Below are 18,073 nucleotides of genomic sequence, written 5' to 3'. Positions count from 1 at the left end.
GTATAGATGATTCAAGTATAAAAATATTGATAGATTTTGAAAGTAGTGCTTTGATTTACTTTTAGTTATTTAAAATTTAAGCAAATTTTAGTCTTTTGTGAGAATCAAATTGTAAAATTCTATCGAATACTCAAAAAAGATATATATTTTTAATATTTGGAAGGGAATCTTTCCAGGTAGTTAACTTGTATGGCATTGGCCCATTGAAGTATAATATGTATTGATATTAGGTTACTATGGTGCATAGGAAGGATAGCGAAAATCAAGCTATTCCTGTAAGAAAGGGGAGCATTTAGATGCTTCATTCATATAAGTACATTGTTTAATTCTAGGAACGAGGACTGATCATTACGATTAGCTCCAAGGACTTCTCCTCCAAGAAGCTCGAAGTGGGTTACGAAGAGCTTGCAGTTGGTTACCATGTCCAATATAGCCTTCATGAGAATCGGTGAGTTTGCTACTTGATGATGGGGGGAGGGTACCATCACTGCCGGCGAGGGCGTTATACTTATCTTTTCTTGTGAAGGTGGTGCATTCAAAGTTGAGGGTCTCGGCAAGGACGCGTTGGATGTAGTTGGCGACCTTGAAGGGGGTTTTCCCGGCAGAACAGGTGAGCTCCTTGGCTAATTCATGAAGGAAGGTGACCTCATAGACGGGGCTAGGGTTCATGAAGAAGTAGAAGCAATCCATGCCCTTCCACCCTCTTGCCGTAGTGGCATGGAACATGCTCATGTGGTTGTTCGTGGCCACGGGAACTATGTGGTCGGCTAGCTCAGCAAAGAGCGTGCTGAACCTAAGCAAGAAGGGCTCCCTGCACGTTGTCCCCTCTGGACATATCACCAGATCCCCTTCTTCCAGAAACTTTTGGATGCTCGCAGTGTCCCTCTGCCTGTCCCTCGATAGCCTCACCGTCCTAATCGGTGAAATGATTTCAGACACCCGTGACAACGAATAGGTCAGCGCACTGACCGGCCGTCCAACTGCACATGACACAAATATAGGGTCCAGTAGCGTCTTGTGTGTGCACACAAATAGTACCCCGTGCTTGCCCTCCTTCTTCTTCTTCATAGACGCAGATGGTATCCCCTTCACAATCACCCTCACTCCCAAGCTTCTAACGGCGTGAAGCACAAGGTTCATTGGTAGTAGAGCTCCTGTTGCCACCCAGATTAGGGCCAAAATGAAGCCTATTGGTAGCCAAATAACGACTATTAATGCCCATAATGGGGTTGGGCGCTTCACTAATCTCCCATCATGGAATACCATGGGCTTGGGTAGCCTGCTCTATGGTAGCGCCTCCTCTTTTAGGTGGCTTGGCACCACGTAGCCTTCCTGCCAAAATCAAGAGAAGAAAGGCTCATTATCAGCTTTTTAACCCCTTTGGCTCAAAAAATCTACGTTAGCCTATAAAAGCCTTGATAATTCCATGATTCTCCTTAAGCATCCATCATATAGCCTTATAGCTCTGCTGGCGCTGGCTATGTCATCATGTGTATTTGATTGCTAACTTGACAACTGTAGTCAAGTCAGTTGTTGCGAGTGCAATCACTTAATTACCTACCACCTTAATTTTCTTAAACCAATGCAATAATACACCCCATCTAATTAGCTCGAATTTGATCCTTTTCTAGACACCTAAGTTGGCAATACGTATCACCAGCTAATTAGCTCAAGTTTTAGCATTTTTGAGCTCAAATTATTCTAGCGATAACAGATCAAATTTTAGACGTTTACAAGCCAATTACCTTGCACGTTGCCAGGAAAGGGTAGTCACTGGGGCGATCACCCAAGCCAACATCAGGCAATGCGTCTCCAAATCGCTGCTTGAGAGCCGTGGCTTTGTTGTCGCCCACCATGACACCAGGGCTTTTGAGAAAGCCGGTGGCGCGGCCGGACTGGCTAATCTCGAGCTCAGATCAGCCGATCACCCCGTCGACACCCAGGTACTCTTTGGCGAAGGGCTCGATCATGATGCGCGGGTTGGCCGTGAGAATGTATCGACTCCCAAAAGAGGAAAAAACCCTCCACGTCTCCGGGTGCACATCTTCCACGTAGAACTTGGGCAAGACCGCCCGCGCCACCGACACTACGTCCGCCTCCCTCACACCCGCGCACGACACGAAAACCATCAGCTTTATGGCCGCCGCCTCCGACACAACGTGGTACAGAAACCATGCGACCGGAGACAGCAACAACAGAGCGGCAAACCTCACCACGCCGGACGCCTCAAAGACAAGCAGCATAAAGTATGGAAAGGAGCTGCTGCCCCTCAGTATGGTCCCGTCTAGATCCGACACTACTGTCTGCTTCTCCCTACCCTCGGAGCTACATTGATACACAGATGAGAATAACTGCTTGGAGTTACACCTTGCAAAACCCCCAATTTTTGAAACGAAGAGACAAGCAGCAATTCCTCTCTAAGTTTTAGTTCTGATCATGGGTGAGATGAATGAGCCCTGCCCCTCTCTTTATAGGGATTCTCTCTCTCTCTCTCTCTCTCTCTCTTCTCAATCGCAGAAGAGCCATAACTAGTTGGAACAGCTTGAGCTTCCATAGTTGGAACACCTTGAGCGTGCTTGTTGAGACAGCGGAGAAAAGGACAAATGTCATTTGAGATACAAAAGTCTTTAGTAGGTAGCTTGTATTTCACTTTCGGCCAGCGCCCTTCTACTATATTTCAAATTAGTGGTTGGCCTCTGCCTCTTCTTGATCTCCCAGGATATGCTCATTTGGTTGTTATGGTTGTTCACTTACCTTGCTTTGAGACTTGAGTTTGACTCTCCGTGCTTGGAGGCAAATTTGTGATGCATGGAGAATATGCTAATTTTGAGCAGAGACTCCGAGAGTCACGACTCACAATACCTTCCTTTTGGGCATAGTCACAAATTTTTAGCGTGCATTAAATGTGGCCGATTCAATTAACCCACATGGTGTATAAGGTTTTTAAGATTCTGCATACGTGATCACAAGAACATTTTTCGAGAAGAAAAAAGGAAAGCAATATATATTGCAAAGTAGTAATGTGTATTGACTATTTGATTATTTTTCTCTTATGAGTACAACACATAAATAAACAAATTACAATTAAGCATTACATCTGTTAGTATGGGTTCCATTGATTACATTTGAAAAACATGATGGCAGTGACCGATATAGTCCGACTAACCATTTTATACGTCTATTACTTACTTGAACATTATGAGAATATAGGACCTATTTAGGACTAACCATTTTATATGTCTATTACTTACTTGAACATTATGAGAATATAGGACCTATCATTTCATACGTGTTTTAATTACTTAAATATAATAGAGATAATGCCATAAGATTATCATGAAAAATAAGGTTTTAGTTAGTTCTTATTACTGTTCATAAAAAAGATAACTTCTTTCCAGCCAAAAGAATTTCATCATGTTTATGATAATTATTTCTCATTTCTCTTATCACCAACTTTATTATTTTTTAAAGACAAAGTTATTAAATTTTGATGCTTTATGACTATCAAATGTTATATACAAGCATAGTGTTCAAAAAAGAGAGGTCAAAAATGGACCCCGATAACCATGTTAAATGTGAAAATCCAAAGTCGTGTTGAAACTAGAGTAAGAAATCTATGAAAGATGAGAAAGTACTACAAGGGGTCGGGACCATACAAACGGGAAGTTCCTGACGGGATTACATGCGACATAAAGCACGTCGGTATATCTGTCTGAAAATAAAAGGATGCTAGAAAATTTCATTCGGTGGTGGTATGGATACCGGCAATATAGTAGGGTGATTTGCATCGCTAAAGATCACATCAAAGCACCATGATCGTGCTTTAGAGCTATGGTATCGTGCTTTCGTAGGAAGAATCGTACCCACTATCGTGATATACATAGCTTAATTAAAATTTTATCTTCAATTAGACATTCATAATTGACTTTCCATATCTTTCCAAACATATTTAATTACTTTTCCACGTCTTTCTAAACATGTATAATCAAGGCCGTGCACTGTTCTCTATATCTCCAAAAAGATATATGTCATCAATAACGTTTGTGGTCGGCTAAAACATGTGCTCTAGATCATTGGATGCATATGAATATTAGGATCGTGGTAAAGAAATACCGCGATCACGATAAAGAAATACCATGATCGTGTTATATTAAACAACGATTGTGGTATTTTTGCTTCTCGAATGTTCATCAATGCACATCCAATGATCCATAAGTTTTCCAAATGAAAATTTCTAATAACATTTTCCAAATTATATATACCAAGATTGTGGTGATGGTTTAATAGAATTATATGAATACCACTATCATGATTTTTCTAAAGCACTATGGTGGTTATTTACTATGATAAGTGTATTTTAAACCAAGATCATGGTATTGGTAAAGCACTATTATAGTTTTTGAAGCACGATCATGGTCTCTCATTTCATGCCACATGGACGCATGAGAATTAATCGTCTTATTATTCTCGTATTCATGGTTATTCTTTGCTTGATTTGCAATTGTAGAGCTATCCACCTATTAGCACATATGTATTCTTGCTTATTGTTTTACCCCCTCTTCAGCGTTGTCCCTTCCTACTCCTAGTAGTTCAGGTGGGTCAAATACCGTTGCATCCCTTATATGAAAGCTAAAAGCTATTAGAGGAGGTCAGCAAGATTCATAACGTTGGTGTGGACTCGACCATCACTTGCTTATTGTTTTCCCCCCTCTTCAGCATTGTCCCTTCCTACTCCTAGTAGTTCAGGTGGGTCAAATACCGTTGCATCCCTTATATGAAAGCTATTAGAGGAGGTCAGCAAGATTCATAACGTTGGTGTGGACTCGACCATCACTCCACCTTGAGAGAATGTTGAACTTCTTTTTAGCATTTACTCTGTCACAAAGGTGGACCAAAGGGCCACAGAAGCATCTGCCACACATTAGTCCTGTGGATAGATTGTCGTACAGGGAGGTGATGCAATTCCTGAAATCAACGAAGGAGTTATCTAAAGGTTGTTCATGGATAGACAAAGAGCCCTGCCTTCCCTAGGGAGAGCACCCACTGCCATATCTAGGTGCTCTTACCACCCATATTTTTACAGCAAATATTTGAGTTTTTACGGGAGGCTGATGTACAATCACGATGCAGTTGTATGAGGAGTTTATTTTGGGGAGGCAGGTTGACTACTCTACTGTTAGGCCAAGCGGAGAAGCTGGGAGAGGTTGCATGGGCAAGCAGCAGTAGCTGCACATTCCAAGACCCTCGATAGCTACATTTGTCCCTATATCTGCTGTACATGCACTAGAAACGTAGATTAGCAAGGATGTACACATGGCCACACAGTCCATACACCATGTGGTTTACCTTTTTTCACAAACACAACCAGAATACAGAGACATAGAGCAGCTGGAGTATGGGAGAGCAAAGATGAGAAGAGAGTCCAGATACATAGAAGAGGATGCAACAAAGGCTCTCTTTTCTCAGTTGCTAGTAGCAGGTCAGATTGGAGATGGATAGGCAAAAGTTGAGCTAGACCAAGCCAGAGTCGAGGTGGTCTTAGCAACATCTAATGCAAAGCAATTAAGAGCTCCTAGGAGGCAACGACTCATTGATGAGGTGATGCGACGACAAATTGCAGAGCACATAGGCGACCATTATTTACATCACAGACAGCTTGTTGATTGCATCGATGGAATTGATACTCATCCATATGTTGATTTTTATCCTCGACCAGCAAGAGAGGCTAAAGGATACTACTAGTTGGCCAACCACGCTCCAAAGAATACACGTGCGGACTTCACACTCTGCATGGTGTCAAGTGATGGGACATGTGCGTACATGCTTGCATGTGGCCATCTCTTCCACCTAGGTTGCAAGACGAAGTGCCCACTGGGTTGATACCCTATTGATGTGTCCACATATAGGGTATTGGGCATCTATTCAAATGTGTGACATATAGATCTGAACACCATGAGATGAATCACTCACTCTACCACCAGGCTGTGCTAACCTAGAGAGACTTGCTGGAAAGGTTTGATTGGACACTCTCCCTAAGGGCTTTGAAGAGCCTATCAAGAGGGCCTGGGATGAGGACGAGCATACAACCTATGTGAGTAGGTCGGGGGTGTTGGGTCCAGTGGTATTGCAGGGCCTAGTGGTGAAGGGTCCATTTTGGTGGACCAAATAATTACTCTGGAGCAGCAGACATGAGAGAAATTCTAGGCATGGGTCTTGGTAGAGTTTGCTTTATGGAGATAGTGCTTTCGGAGGCTAAACCCCACCACCAAGGATGTAGAGTTTAGGGCAACACATGTGGATTCTATAGTGGAGATTTAGTTTGCCTTAGACTCTAACCCAGGCCCATGGACATAATGTGGCCCACGAGGCTGCGGCCCATGCCCACGGCACATTTTTTGACGTGGATTCAGATAGTGACTCAAAGTAGCTAGGTTGCTCTCTATTTTATGATTGCTAATGTACTTTCATGCTAAACCCAGAGTTGTTGGGTTAGCAGAGAACAAGTTGTACTCTTGTTATATAATACATATCGAGATTCTCTATGTTCATCTAATCTTTTTTCAAATTTTTATGTGTGGATAAATCACTATGATGATATATCAAGATTCTCTACGTTCATCTAATCTTGTTTAAATTTTTATATATGTGAATAACTCACTATGATGATATATTAAGATTCTACGTGTTTGAGTTTCTACGTGTTCATCTAATCTTGTTTCAATTTTTTTTGTATGTGGGTAAATCACTCCATCACAATTAAAGCAATGTTGTGAACTTAAGTAATGTTATAAACTTCTTGAATTGTTGTGATCTAGTTTTTCTTCTCTCCCTTATCTCTAATGGATCAGCAAAGTGATGCTTGCTATCAAGAAAAGTGGGATAACATGGACTTCATGTCTTTGCTTCTTCTTTTTTCTCACCCCATGCTTTAGAACAGAAGACCAATATCATGGTAATTGGACACCACTATCTGGTTTTATATACCAGATAGTGCTGATCTCGGTGTTTATATATCAAGATTGTGGTATGTACATTATGACCATTATAGTGGTATTTATTTGATTTCCACAATCGTGATGTTTCCACAATCATGGTCAATGGTTTAAAATTTTACATGGCAAAATGTGAACCATTATTAACCCTAAATTTGCTTTGTTCTCATCGATCAATAGTTTTATCCAAAACTTCATGTAGGCGTCTTGCCAAGGATTGCAATCTTGAGCTTCGGGTAGAACTTTTAAGACAGTAATTGTGTTTATATTAGAAACAAGCATAACATAAATCCATAACATAATTGTAATATTTTAAATTAGATAAATCATAGTAATATATTTAGGAGCCGTATATAGCCAAAGCATACCATAGCTTAAAATCATAACCATAGGTTTGCCATTTAGGATTTTGTAGTAAATAAATTGAAATATTATTTTAGGCCTAATGTATAGCCATTCAGAAATAAAGCCAATGTATGGTAATTATTTTATGTTTATTAAATATTTTAAACATATTTTTTATTGAATAAAGTATAGTAATATTTTTAGGCATCACATAATGCAATGCATAGCCATAGCATACATTAGCTAGCTTAGTATTTAAAATTTTAGCTAAATAAAGTATAGAAAACTTTTAGGCATAGCATAGCATACATTTAATAAATTATAATAATATTTTTAGGCATATCATAAAGCAATGCATAGCCATAGCATACATTAGCTAGCTTAGTATTTAAATTTTTAGCTTAATAAAGTATAGTAGGGTGTAAGCATGCTAACATTTACTAAATAGCATGTCCATGGACATTGCTTGCGAGTGTATGCTATTTGTCTTTCTATTTATTTAACAAGGTGCCTTGAGTATTTACTCATTTTTGGGGGATTTTTCTTTTATTCTTCAATTTATCTCCTCCCTACATTTGGATTAATCTTATTGGTCCATAGAAACCTTAATCCCAAATTTTCAAAAAATATGGACCCTCAGGCTAAGGTCCTTTTTACCTATTTTCAATTTATTCCAATTGTACACTGGAAAGTTATTTTTGAATTTCTCTTTCAGGGGAAATCATTTTAATAAAAAGGGATATTTTTCCATCCAAAGATATCTAGAAACTGAATTATCTCTCTCTAGAATATTTTCTCTCTCTAAGCCAAAACAGATAGAAACAAGATCTGTTATTATTCCGAAAAGGGGATTGATTACAGGGGGATAAACTGGACATCTTGAGGGGCTGGGGGAGGAAAAATAGTTTTTTTTTAACGAGATGGTTTTAATACAATTTAAAAAAGAACCCTCAATAGTTACTCCCACGTCTTCCCTCCCACTCTCCCTCTCTCTGTAGTAACAAACACCTGCAAGAAAGTCCTCTCTCTCTCTCTCTCTCTCTCTCTCTCTCTCTCTCTCTCGCTCTCTCCCCCCCAAACGTGGACATTACAGGGAAGATTACATGGCTGATTGTTGAGGACAACAGAGGTGCATTCTCAGTAGTGATTGGAAGAAGTAGTGATGGAAGGGCTGATTTGTTGATACACACAACTGTTCTGGTGGACACACACACTCAGAACACCCTATCTCATTCTTCCTCTCTCTCTCTCTCTCTCTCTCTCTCTCTCTCTCTCTCTCTCCCAAACGTGGACATTAGAGGCAAGATTACTACAGGGTTGATTGTTGAGGACAAAGGAGGTGCATTCCCACTAGTGATGTGGAAGAAGGTAAATTTTTGTATTATGATTGCAATGTTCATGGAAGAAGATGGTTCATGCTACATTTTTGTATTGTTACCAAGTCACTTGACTGGATCGTAAAGCTCATTTTCACTGATTGTAGGATTTCAAAGACATGAAGATTCAGTCAATCATACCCTTTGGGAGAAACAACTTGAATCATGTGCCATCATCAGGGAGTATGAGGCCAAAAAGAAGAGAGAACAATGGGAATGAAGCAAGCGCAAGAGCGAGACTAATTTGATCCATAACTGAAGAATTGAAAGAACCAATTTACTCATTTTGGGAATCTGAGTCACATGTTTCTCCCAATAAGAAGGATGTTTGTAAAAAAAGATTAGGAGAGAAAAGTTATATCAAACACCCAGTCCATCTACTCAATGAGCCACAGGTATATTATGTTTAATTGTTATAGTTTCAAGTGTTAACCAACTTACTGATTCATTTTATGGGCACATTCTTTACCTTATTATCATATTTATCATTTGCTGATTAGCCTAAATGATACTAACTAAGTGGCATAAAAAGTTCACTTATGCTAGGTAGCATATTTCTCGTGCTAGTTAGCATTTCTATCATGTCAATTAGTATATCTATCATGCTAAATAGTATAACTCAAATTTAGGAATTTTAGAAAATATGCACAATTGTGGGACAATTCTTTGTTAGATCCAATACAATGTTTACTGTGCGATATGCAAGATTTATTATTGGATGTTCTCAACAAGCATTTGAAACATGTGATATGATTTATGTACTATTGTTGGATGTTCTCAACAAACATTTGAATAATGCGATATGATTTATGTACTATTGTACATTTGTAACAAGTATATATGATGTTGGTGGGATGTAAATTTGCCTGCACACACACACACACATGCACACCAAGAATTAAGTTTGTTTATATCACATAGTCTCTAGTTGACCATCAAACACAGAAACTTTAACAAAGAAAGGATATTCAATGTAACTTTAAGTTGTAAGAAATACTAGGTGATAGAATTAAAAAGATCACCATCTGTATTGAATCAAAATTCTTGAATAATGGGTGAACCATAAATCTAAAAGTTTAGAAAAGCCTTACAATCATAATAATGATTGAAGTATGAGTTTGGTAGCTTCATACAACATTGCTAAAAGATTATGAAGCTAGTTGCCCATGTGCTAACAAATCATTCTTGCTCAACTGCACTGACGTGTGATGGTGCCTCACTTTCATGTTGATTCAATTGATTCTGTTTGGCCTTGAGTATTATAGCATTTGGAATCTTGATTTTCTCTGGAAGTCGTCCACCCTTGGGCTTCCATGCCCAAATGATGCAGCTAGTGTCTTCCCAGCGCCGAGGATCATCCACATCACTTGCATTCTTCTTCTTTGAAATTGGTGCCCAATATTGTATCTGAACTTGTAGGTAGTTTATCGAGTTGTTGTTTTGATCAACATCACTTTTTGTCACTCCTAACCATATTGGGTAATTTGCATCATAAGGTTGTACAAGCATAAAACCTCCTTTAGACACATCAAGAGTCGGGTTGAACTGTTCAGCAGGTCTGTTGCGCATTGGACCACAATAATGGTCCTCATTTACATCAAACCTTTCATCTACATCATCCTCCACTTGAAGGTTAAGAGGCTCAACTTTTTCGCATACACTCCTTGGCCAAGAGTCCATGAAATCCAATGTCTTCCCTTGCACTAGGGGTTTGCATGTTTAGCATAAGATTCTCCCAATAGGCAAGGACCGGATTGATCCACTTAGCATAATCACTTTGGTCTCCTTTCTCTTGCAAGTGCTCTTTCCACCAATTGACATGTTTTTTAAGCCCTCCACAACCTTCTCATTTTCCTTAACATGCTCAAAGGGTGGCAATACTTTTGGAAAACCTTCAGGAAGCTTGGGTCCTCCCTGGTCATTTCTCTTCCATGACTCTATACCGCTTTCTGGTAACCAATCAACATTTTTGGGGTGTACTTTCTATTGCATCAAAGGTATTCCATCACTCATATAAAACCTGAATTGCAATGGCTTTCAATGTCCAATCAAGCTATCGGCTCCATCATGTAAGCATCCCTTGACAAAGCCTTTGAAGTTTGCCACCTTTTGTAGGAGAAAGGGTGCTGGATGCATGCTAACACACTCATTAAAGATCTTCATCAAATGTGGAAATGTGCAAATGGTTTGTTTCCTCAACTTCTCAGAGAAGCGACTAAACAATGCATCAATATCTTCATGAGTATGACCAACCATAAGAAAACCAAGCTACACCATGTCAAACACTCCTCGTGCAACCAATAGGGATAGATAGGCCAATACATAACGATTCTTATTTTCAGAACCACAATTGTCAAGTTGCAACAAAACAATGTCCTTGGCAATCTCTTGAAAAATGTCCTTGAATTTGATGGCATTAAACTTGAGGCATTGACATGGCCCCTATCCTGCACATGTGTGTTAGTATGAAAGACTGATTGCATATGTGAAGAACAATTTCCCTCTGTATCCACATTTGTTTCTACATGTGTCTCTGCATCTGCATTCTCAATGCTCTGCTTGCAATATGCATTTCTCTCCTTTAGCACTTCCATATGAAAGAATGACTGCAAATGTGAAAAACAATTTCCCTCTGTATCCACATTTGTTTCTACATGTGTCTCTGCATCTGCATCCTCAATGCTACGCTTGCAATATGTGTTTCTCTCCTTTAGCACTTCCATATGCTAATACAGGGCCCTAGTAGACAAAACACAATCAAAAAAATCAAAAAGATCTATTCGTGGTTCTGCATCTGAGTTTTATGAGCTCAAGTCACCATACATGTGCTGCTCTCCTCTTTCTAAGTTTCTTAAACATTTTGAGAGAGATGAGATTGTGAAGTTGGGATCACTTGGCCATAACCACAAGGCAAAGTGACCATAAGCTGTTTGTCCATGTCCATGAGTAAGCATTCCTGTTAAGGATGCTAGAAGCCTCTCAACCCCATCGAGAGGCTTAGGAACTGGTTTAATTTGTGGTATGGTAGTCTTGCTCTGGTCCATCTTATAATGTATAATACACAAGTACATGTTTAGTTTCATTTCGGAAGAGCTCCTCCAAGCATAGTATAGATTTCTACAACTCATTCGCTGCAACATGTGTGCCCTTCTTTGTGCCATTTATCTGGCATGCTCCACTTGATTTTTTGTTGATTCCAACTTGACCTTGATTGCCGTACAAATGTCGCATTTTGAGAAGTTGCTGGTTTTTGATAAACTAACTGTCTTGAACTCTGTGTTCCACAATCTTGAGAATGATGGTTGTGACAGTGGCCGGTATTCGAATGAGACAAGTGTGTCATTCAGTTCACGCAATATGTCCACCTGTTTGTACATTACTGGTAGAACACGTTGGGTCTCGCGGGCTCCATGCATAGTTGTCCTTGACCTATGTGGCATTTGATCGGCATTATTATCTATGAAGCCTGTATGATTGATTTTGCCATCTCAACATGTGACATGCCCTTCCGTATTATCCCACTGTTGCCATGACTTACATTACATGCACCATTCAAGAACTTCTTTCTGAGCTTATAGAACGGACTTACCAATGCCATGCATTACATACCATGCTTTACTACAAACCTTCTTCCCATCAAATGTGAACTCAAAGCACTTGTCATCTTGACCTTGTCTATAGGCCATGCCCATGCAATCCAGTACAAATGTGTATCGTGTACTATAGCTTTGTCCCCGAAAGTGTACCCTAGCTTGCATGATTTTGGATTCATCTCCAAATTGACATCGCTTCTCGCACAACAATCAATGGTTGCAACGTTGTGAATGTTTGCAACATCACATTTTTTGCTAGCTCCATGGGTTTTATCATAATTTTTCATTACCCTTACCCTATGGACATAGCTCCTTTTCTTATTTGTCCCTTCAATGATATCATAGTCAGTGATCATGGCATCATGGTGTCTGTCACATCAGAACTATCACGCCATCATTGCCCTCTACATCATCATCCTCTTTTTCATCACTTGAATTGTTTAGGCTGTCAATATTTTTTGCATAAAGTGATCTTGAATACCCTCATCAATAGAAGAAGATTCTGTGTCCTTCACTAATGGTTCACCATTCTCAAATCTGAGTTGCCTGATTGGCCAACTAACCAAATTCAGACCTGAAACGAAAGTTAAACTTGGATGCAAAGATCCTTCTATGATGACACCCAAGCTACTCTCCCCTAGTTCTCCACAATTTATAGCCTCGTATGGGTGGACCAGCAATAGTACTCCATTGCCAAGTTTTGTAGATCTCTTGTTATCCCAGAGGATGACACTTTTCTCTTTCAAGCTCTCCCTATCTATAAAGTGATCTTCTTGATCAACAAGAAGTTCTGCAAAATTATCCTCTTTGGTATTAGTAATGTTTTTGTCCATAACAAGGTTGACCAATGGCCATTTGATGATGCTTCCAACTGCTTGAGACATTGTTCTTGCATCCATTGTGGCAAATGAAATGAGAAACGTGTCATCAAAGCTTTGTTGAACATGTATTGCTGCACATGTCTCACCAATGAATTGAAAACCACATGTTTGAGATGCATCAATGGAATGAATAACCCCGCGTGCCTTCCTTGCAGAACCATCAATGAGAAACACTGAAGCACCTTGTTTTAGACCCTGCAATCCCTGAGAAAATCAAGATCTCAATAAGAAAGATTGAAGCAATGTTTTTATGGTAGTACACAAAACTATAAATGTAATTCAATCTCAACATGAGTTCAGGCTCCAACCAAAGTTTGAATCTCACCTATCAATGCTAGTTTGCTAGGAGGCTAGGCTCCATCTAAAGCTTGAGCCTTGCCTGGATATGCTAGCTTGTTAGTAGGAGGCTCCATGAGCCTCACCATCATATGTTAGTTTGCTAGGAGGCTCCAGTTAAAGTTATCATCCTCACTTGCATAATATATTAGTTTGCATATGTTAGCTAGAAGGGTAGGCTCCTCCAACAAAAGTTTGAGCCTCACCCGCGGATGCTAGTTCGCTTCTAGGAATCTAAAAGTAAAGTTGTAGGAAGCTAAAAGTATATTTGGGTGTATGGGGAAAGAGGGAAGAAAAGAAGAAATCTCAAGCTCAAGCTCAAGGCTCAAACTTGAGTTTGAGCCTTGTCTATTACACAAGCAAGTAGGAATAGAGAGGGAAGCTAGGATATTCCCAGAGAACAAGTGGGGTGTGGGTGAAGAAGGGTATATAATCAAAAGTGAAACTAGCTATAATCAAAAGACCTGAGACCTTGGGCCTGGGCTAGTTGGGCTTGGGCTTGGGCTTGGGGAATGAAATCGAAATCGAAATTTCTTTCTCTCTCGCCATCGCCCCCCTCTCCTCTCCTCTCATAGCACCCCCTCTCTCACCATCGCCAGTCCCCTCTCCCTCTGCAGTGCCCCCCTCTCTCTCTCTCGCAGCCGCCCCCCTCTATCTCTATCGCAGCCGCCCCCCTCTCTCTCTCTCGCCATCGCCCCCCTCTCCTCTCCTCTCGCAGTTGCCCCCTCTCTCGCCATCGTCAGCCCCCTCTCCCTCTGCAGTGCCCCCTCTCTCTCTCGCAGTCGCCCCCCTCTCTCTCTCTCTCTCGCAGCCGTCCCCTCTCCCTCTCTCTCTTGCAACCATCGCCCCCCTGTCTCTCTCTCTCAGCCATCGCCCCCCTCTCCTCTCCTCTTGCAGCCGCCCCCCTCTCTCCCTCTCGTGCACAGTAGCGCCCCGCCGCCCCTCTCTCCCTCTGTAACACCCCGCCCCCCTCTCTCCCTCTCGTGCATAGCAGCGCCCCGCCACCCCTCTCTCCCCTTTGCAGCGCCCCGCCTCCCCCTCTCGTGCAGTTGCAGCACTGCCCGCCCCCCTCTGCTTTCATGCAGCCGCCTCCGCCCCGCCCGTGCAGTTCATTTGGAATTTGAATTTCAAATTTTCCCCCAACTACCTGCTCGGTGCCCGCGCCCCAATTTCAAATTTTTCCCAACTACCTGCCTGCTCGGCGCCCGGCTTTGAAATTCAAATTTTCCATCACAGGTTTTGCAAGTTTCCAAGCCATCCTTCTACAAGGCAAGGTCTTGTGTCCAAGCCACTTCAGATGATGGTAATAGCTTATTCTCATTGGCGGCATGGTGGAAGCATCAATGTGGCAATACCATAACTGAAGAATTGAAACAACCAATTTACTCATTTTGGGAATCTGAGTCATGTGTTTCTCCCAATAAGAAGGATGTTTGTAAAAAAAGATTAGGAGAGAAAAGTTAAATCAAACACCCAGTCCATCTACTCAATGAGCCGCATGTATATTATGTTTAATTGTTATAGTTTCAAGTGTTAACCAACTTACTAATTCATTTTATGGGCACATTCTTTACCTTATTAGCATATTTATCATTTGCTGATTAGCCTAAATGATACTAACTAACTGGCATAAAAAGTTCACTTATGCTAGGTAGCATATTTCTCATGCTAGTTACCATATCTATCATGTTTAGTATATCTATCATGCTAAGAAATATATCTATCATGCTAAAGAGTATAACTCAAATTTAGGAATTTTGAAAAATATGCACAATTGTGGGACAATTCTTTGTTAGATCCAATACAATGTTTACTGTGCGATATGCAAGATTTATTATTGGATGTTCTAAACAAGCATTTGAATAATGCGATATGTTTTATGTACTATTGTACATTTGTAACAAGTATATATGATGTTGGTGGGATGTAAATTTGCCTGCACACACACACACATATATACAAACCAAGAATTAAGTTTGTTTATATTCTAGTTGACCATCAACTACAGAAACTTTAACAAAGAAAGGATATTCAATGTAACTTTAAGTTGTAAGAAAGACTAGGTGATAGAATTAAAAAGATCACCATCTGTATTGAATCAAAATTCTTGAACAATGGGTAACCATAAATCTAAAAGTTTAAAAAAGCCTTACAATCTGAATAATGATTGAACTATGAGTTTGGTAGCTTCATACAACATTGCTAAAAGATTACGAAGCTAGTTGCCCATGTGCTAACAAATCATTCTTGCTCAACTGCACTGACGTGTGATGGTGCCTCACTTTCATGTTGATTCAATTGATTCTGTTTGGCCTTGAGTATTATAGCCTTTGGAATCTTGATTTTCTCTGGAAGTCGTCCACCCTTGGGCTTCCATGCCCAAATGATGCAGCTAGGGTCTTCCCAGCACTGAGGATCATTTCTATTCTCTCGCCAATACTTGTTCCAGCAATCCTTATAAACCTCCACATCACTTGCATTCTTCTTCTTTGAAATTGGTGCCCAATATTGTATTTGAACTTGTAGGTAGTTTATCGAGTTGTTGTTTTGATCAACATCACTTGTTTTCACTCCCAACCATATTGGGTAATTTTCATCACAAGGTTGTACAAGCATAAAATCTCCTTTAGACACATCAAGAGTCGGGTTGAACTCTTCAGCAGGTCTGTTGTGCATTGGACCACAATAATGGTCCCTCATTTACATCAAACCTTTCATCTACATCATCCTCCACTTGAAGGTTAAGAGGCTCAACTTTTTCGCATACACTCCTTGGCCAAAAGTCATGAAATCCAATGTCTTTCCTTGCACTAGGGGTTTGCATGTTTAGCATAAGATTCTCCCAATAGGCAAGGACCGGATTGATCCACTTAGCATAATCACTTTGGTCTCCTTTCTCTTGCAAGTGCTCTTTCCACCAATTGACATGTTTTTTAAAGTCCTACACAATTTTCTCATTTTGCTTAACATACTCAAATTGTGGCAATACTTTTGGAAAACCTTCAGGAAGCTTGGATCCTCCCTGGTCATTTCTCTTCCATAACTCTATACCGCTTTCTGGTAACCAATCAGCATTTTTGGGGTGTACTTTCTATTGCATCAAAGGTATTCCATCACTCATATAAAACCTGAATTGCAATGACTTTGAATGTCCAATCAAGCTATTGGCTCCATCATGTAAGCATCCCTTGAAAAAGCCTTTGAAGTCTGCCACCTTTTGTAGGAGAAAGGGTGTTGGATGCATGCTAACACACTCATTAAAGATCTTCATCAAATGTGGAAATGTGCAAATGGTTTGTTTCCTCAACTTCTCAGAGAAGCGACTAAACAATGCATCAATATCTTCATGAGTATGACCAACCATAAGAAAACCAAGCTACACCATGTCAAACACTCCTCGTGCAACCAATAGGGATAGATAGGCAAATACATAACGATTCTTATTTTCGGAACCACAATTGTCAAGTTGCAACAACAACGTCCTTGGCAATCTCTTGAAAAATGTCCTTGAATTTGATGGCATTAAACTTGAGGCATTGACATTGCCCCTATCCTGCACATGTGTGTTAGTATGAAAGACTGACTGCATATGTGAAGAACAATTTCCCTCTGTATCCACATTAAATGTTTCTACATGTGTCTCTGCATCTGCATCCTCAATGCTCTGCTTGCATTATGCATTTCTCTCCTTTAGCATTTCCATATGAAAGACTGACTGCAAATGTGAAAAACAATTTCCCTCTGTATCCACATTTGTTTCTACATGTGTCTCTGCATCTGCATCCTCAAATCTCTGCTTGCAATATGTGTTTCTCTCCTTTAGCACTTCCATATGCTAATACAGGGCCCTAGTAGACAAAACACAATCAAAAAAATCAAAAAGATATGTTCGTGGTTCTGCATCTGAGTTTTGTGAGCTCAAGTCACCATACATGTGTTGCTCTCCTCTTTCTAAGTTTCTTAAACATTTTGAGAGACATGAAATTGTGAAGTTGGGATCACTTGGCCATAACCCCAAGGCAAAGTGACCATAAGCTGTTTGTCCATGTCTATGAGTGAGCATTCCTGTTAAGGATAGTGGAAGCCTCTCAACCCCATTGAGAGATTTAGGAACTGGTTTAATTTGTGGTATGGCAGTCTTGCTATGGTCCATCTTATAATGTATAATACACAAATACCTGTTTGGGTTCATTTCGAAAGAGCTCGTCCAAGCATAGTATAGATTTCTACAACTCATTTGCTGCAACATGTGTGCCCTTCTTTGTGCCATGTATCTGGCATGCTCCTCTTGATTTTTTGTTGATTCCAACTTGACCTTGATTGCCGTACAAATGTCGCATTTTGAGAAGGTGCTGGTTTTTGATAAACTAAGTGTCTTGAACTCTGTGCTCCACAATATTGAGAATGATGGTTGTGACAGTGGCCGGTATTCGAATGAGACAAGTGTGTCATTCACTTCACGCAATATGTCCACCTGTTTGTACATTGCTGGTAGAACACGTTGGGTCTCGCAGGCTCCATGCATAGTTGTCCTTGACCTATGTGGCATT

The 18,073-nt window shown here is 40.3% G+C and overlaps 1 pseudogene; it reads right to left on the bottom strand.

Annotated features, from left to right (window-relative positions):
* Positions 1-225: 225 nt before the first annotated feature.
* LOC147611648 (glycerol-3-phosphate acyltransferase RAM2-like) overlaps positions 226-18,073 on the bottom strand; it is a 38,818-nt pseudogene continuing 20,970 nt past the window's right edge.

The sequence above is a fragment of the Cibotium barometz genome, chromosome 47 (genome assembly GCF_041138505.1).
Source record: "Cibotium barometz isolate CiBa-2024 chromosome 47, ASM4113850v1, whole genome shotgun sequence".
NCBI classification, from domain to species: domain Eukaryota; kingdom Viridiplantae; phylum Streptophyta; class Polypodiopsida; order Cyatheales; family Cibotiaceae; genus Cibotium; species Cibotium barometz.
The sequence above is the reverse complement of the archived record's forward strand: the minus strand, read 5'-3'. Positions and strand labels throughout refer to the sequence as shown.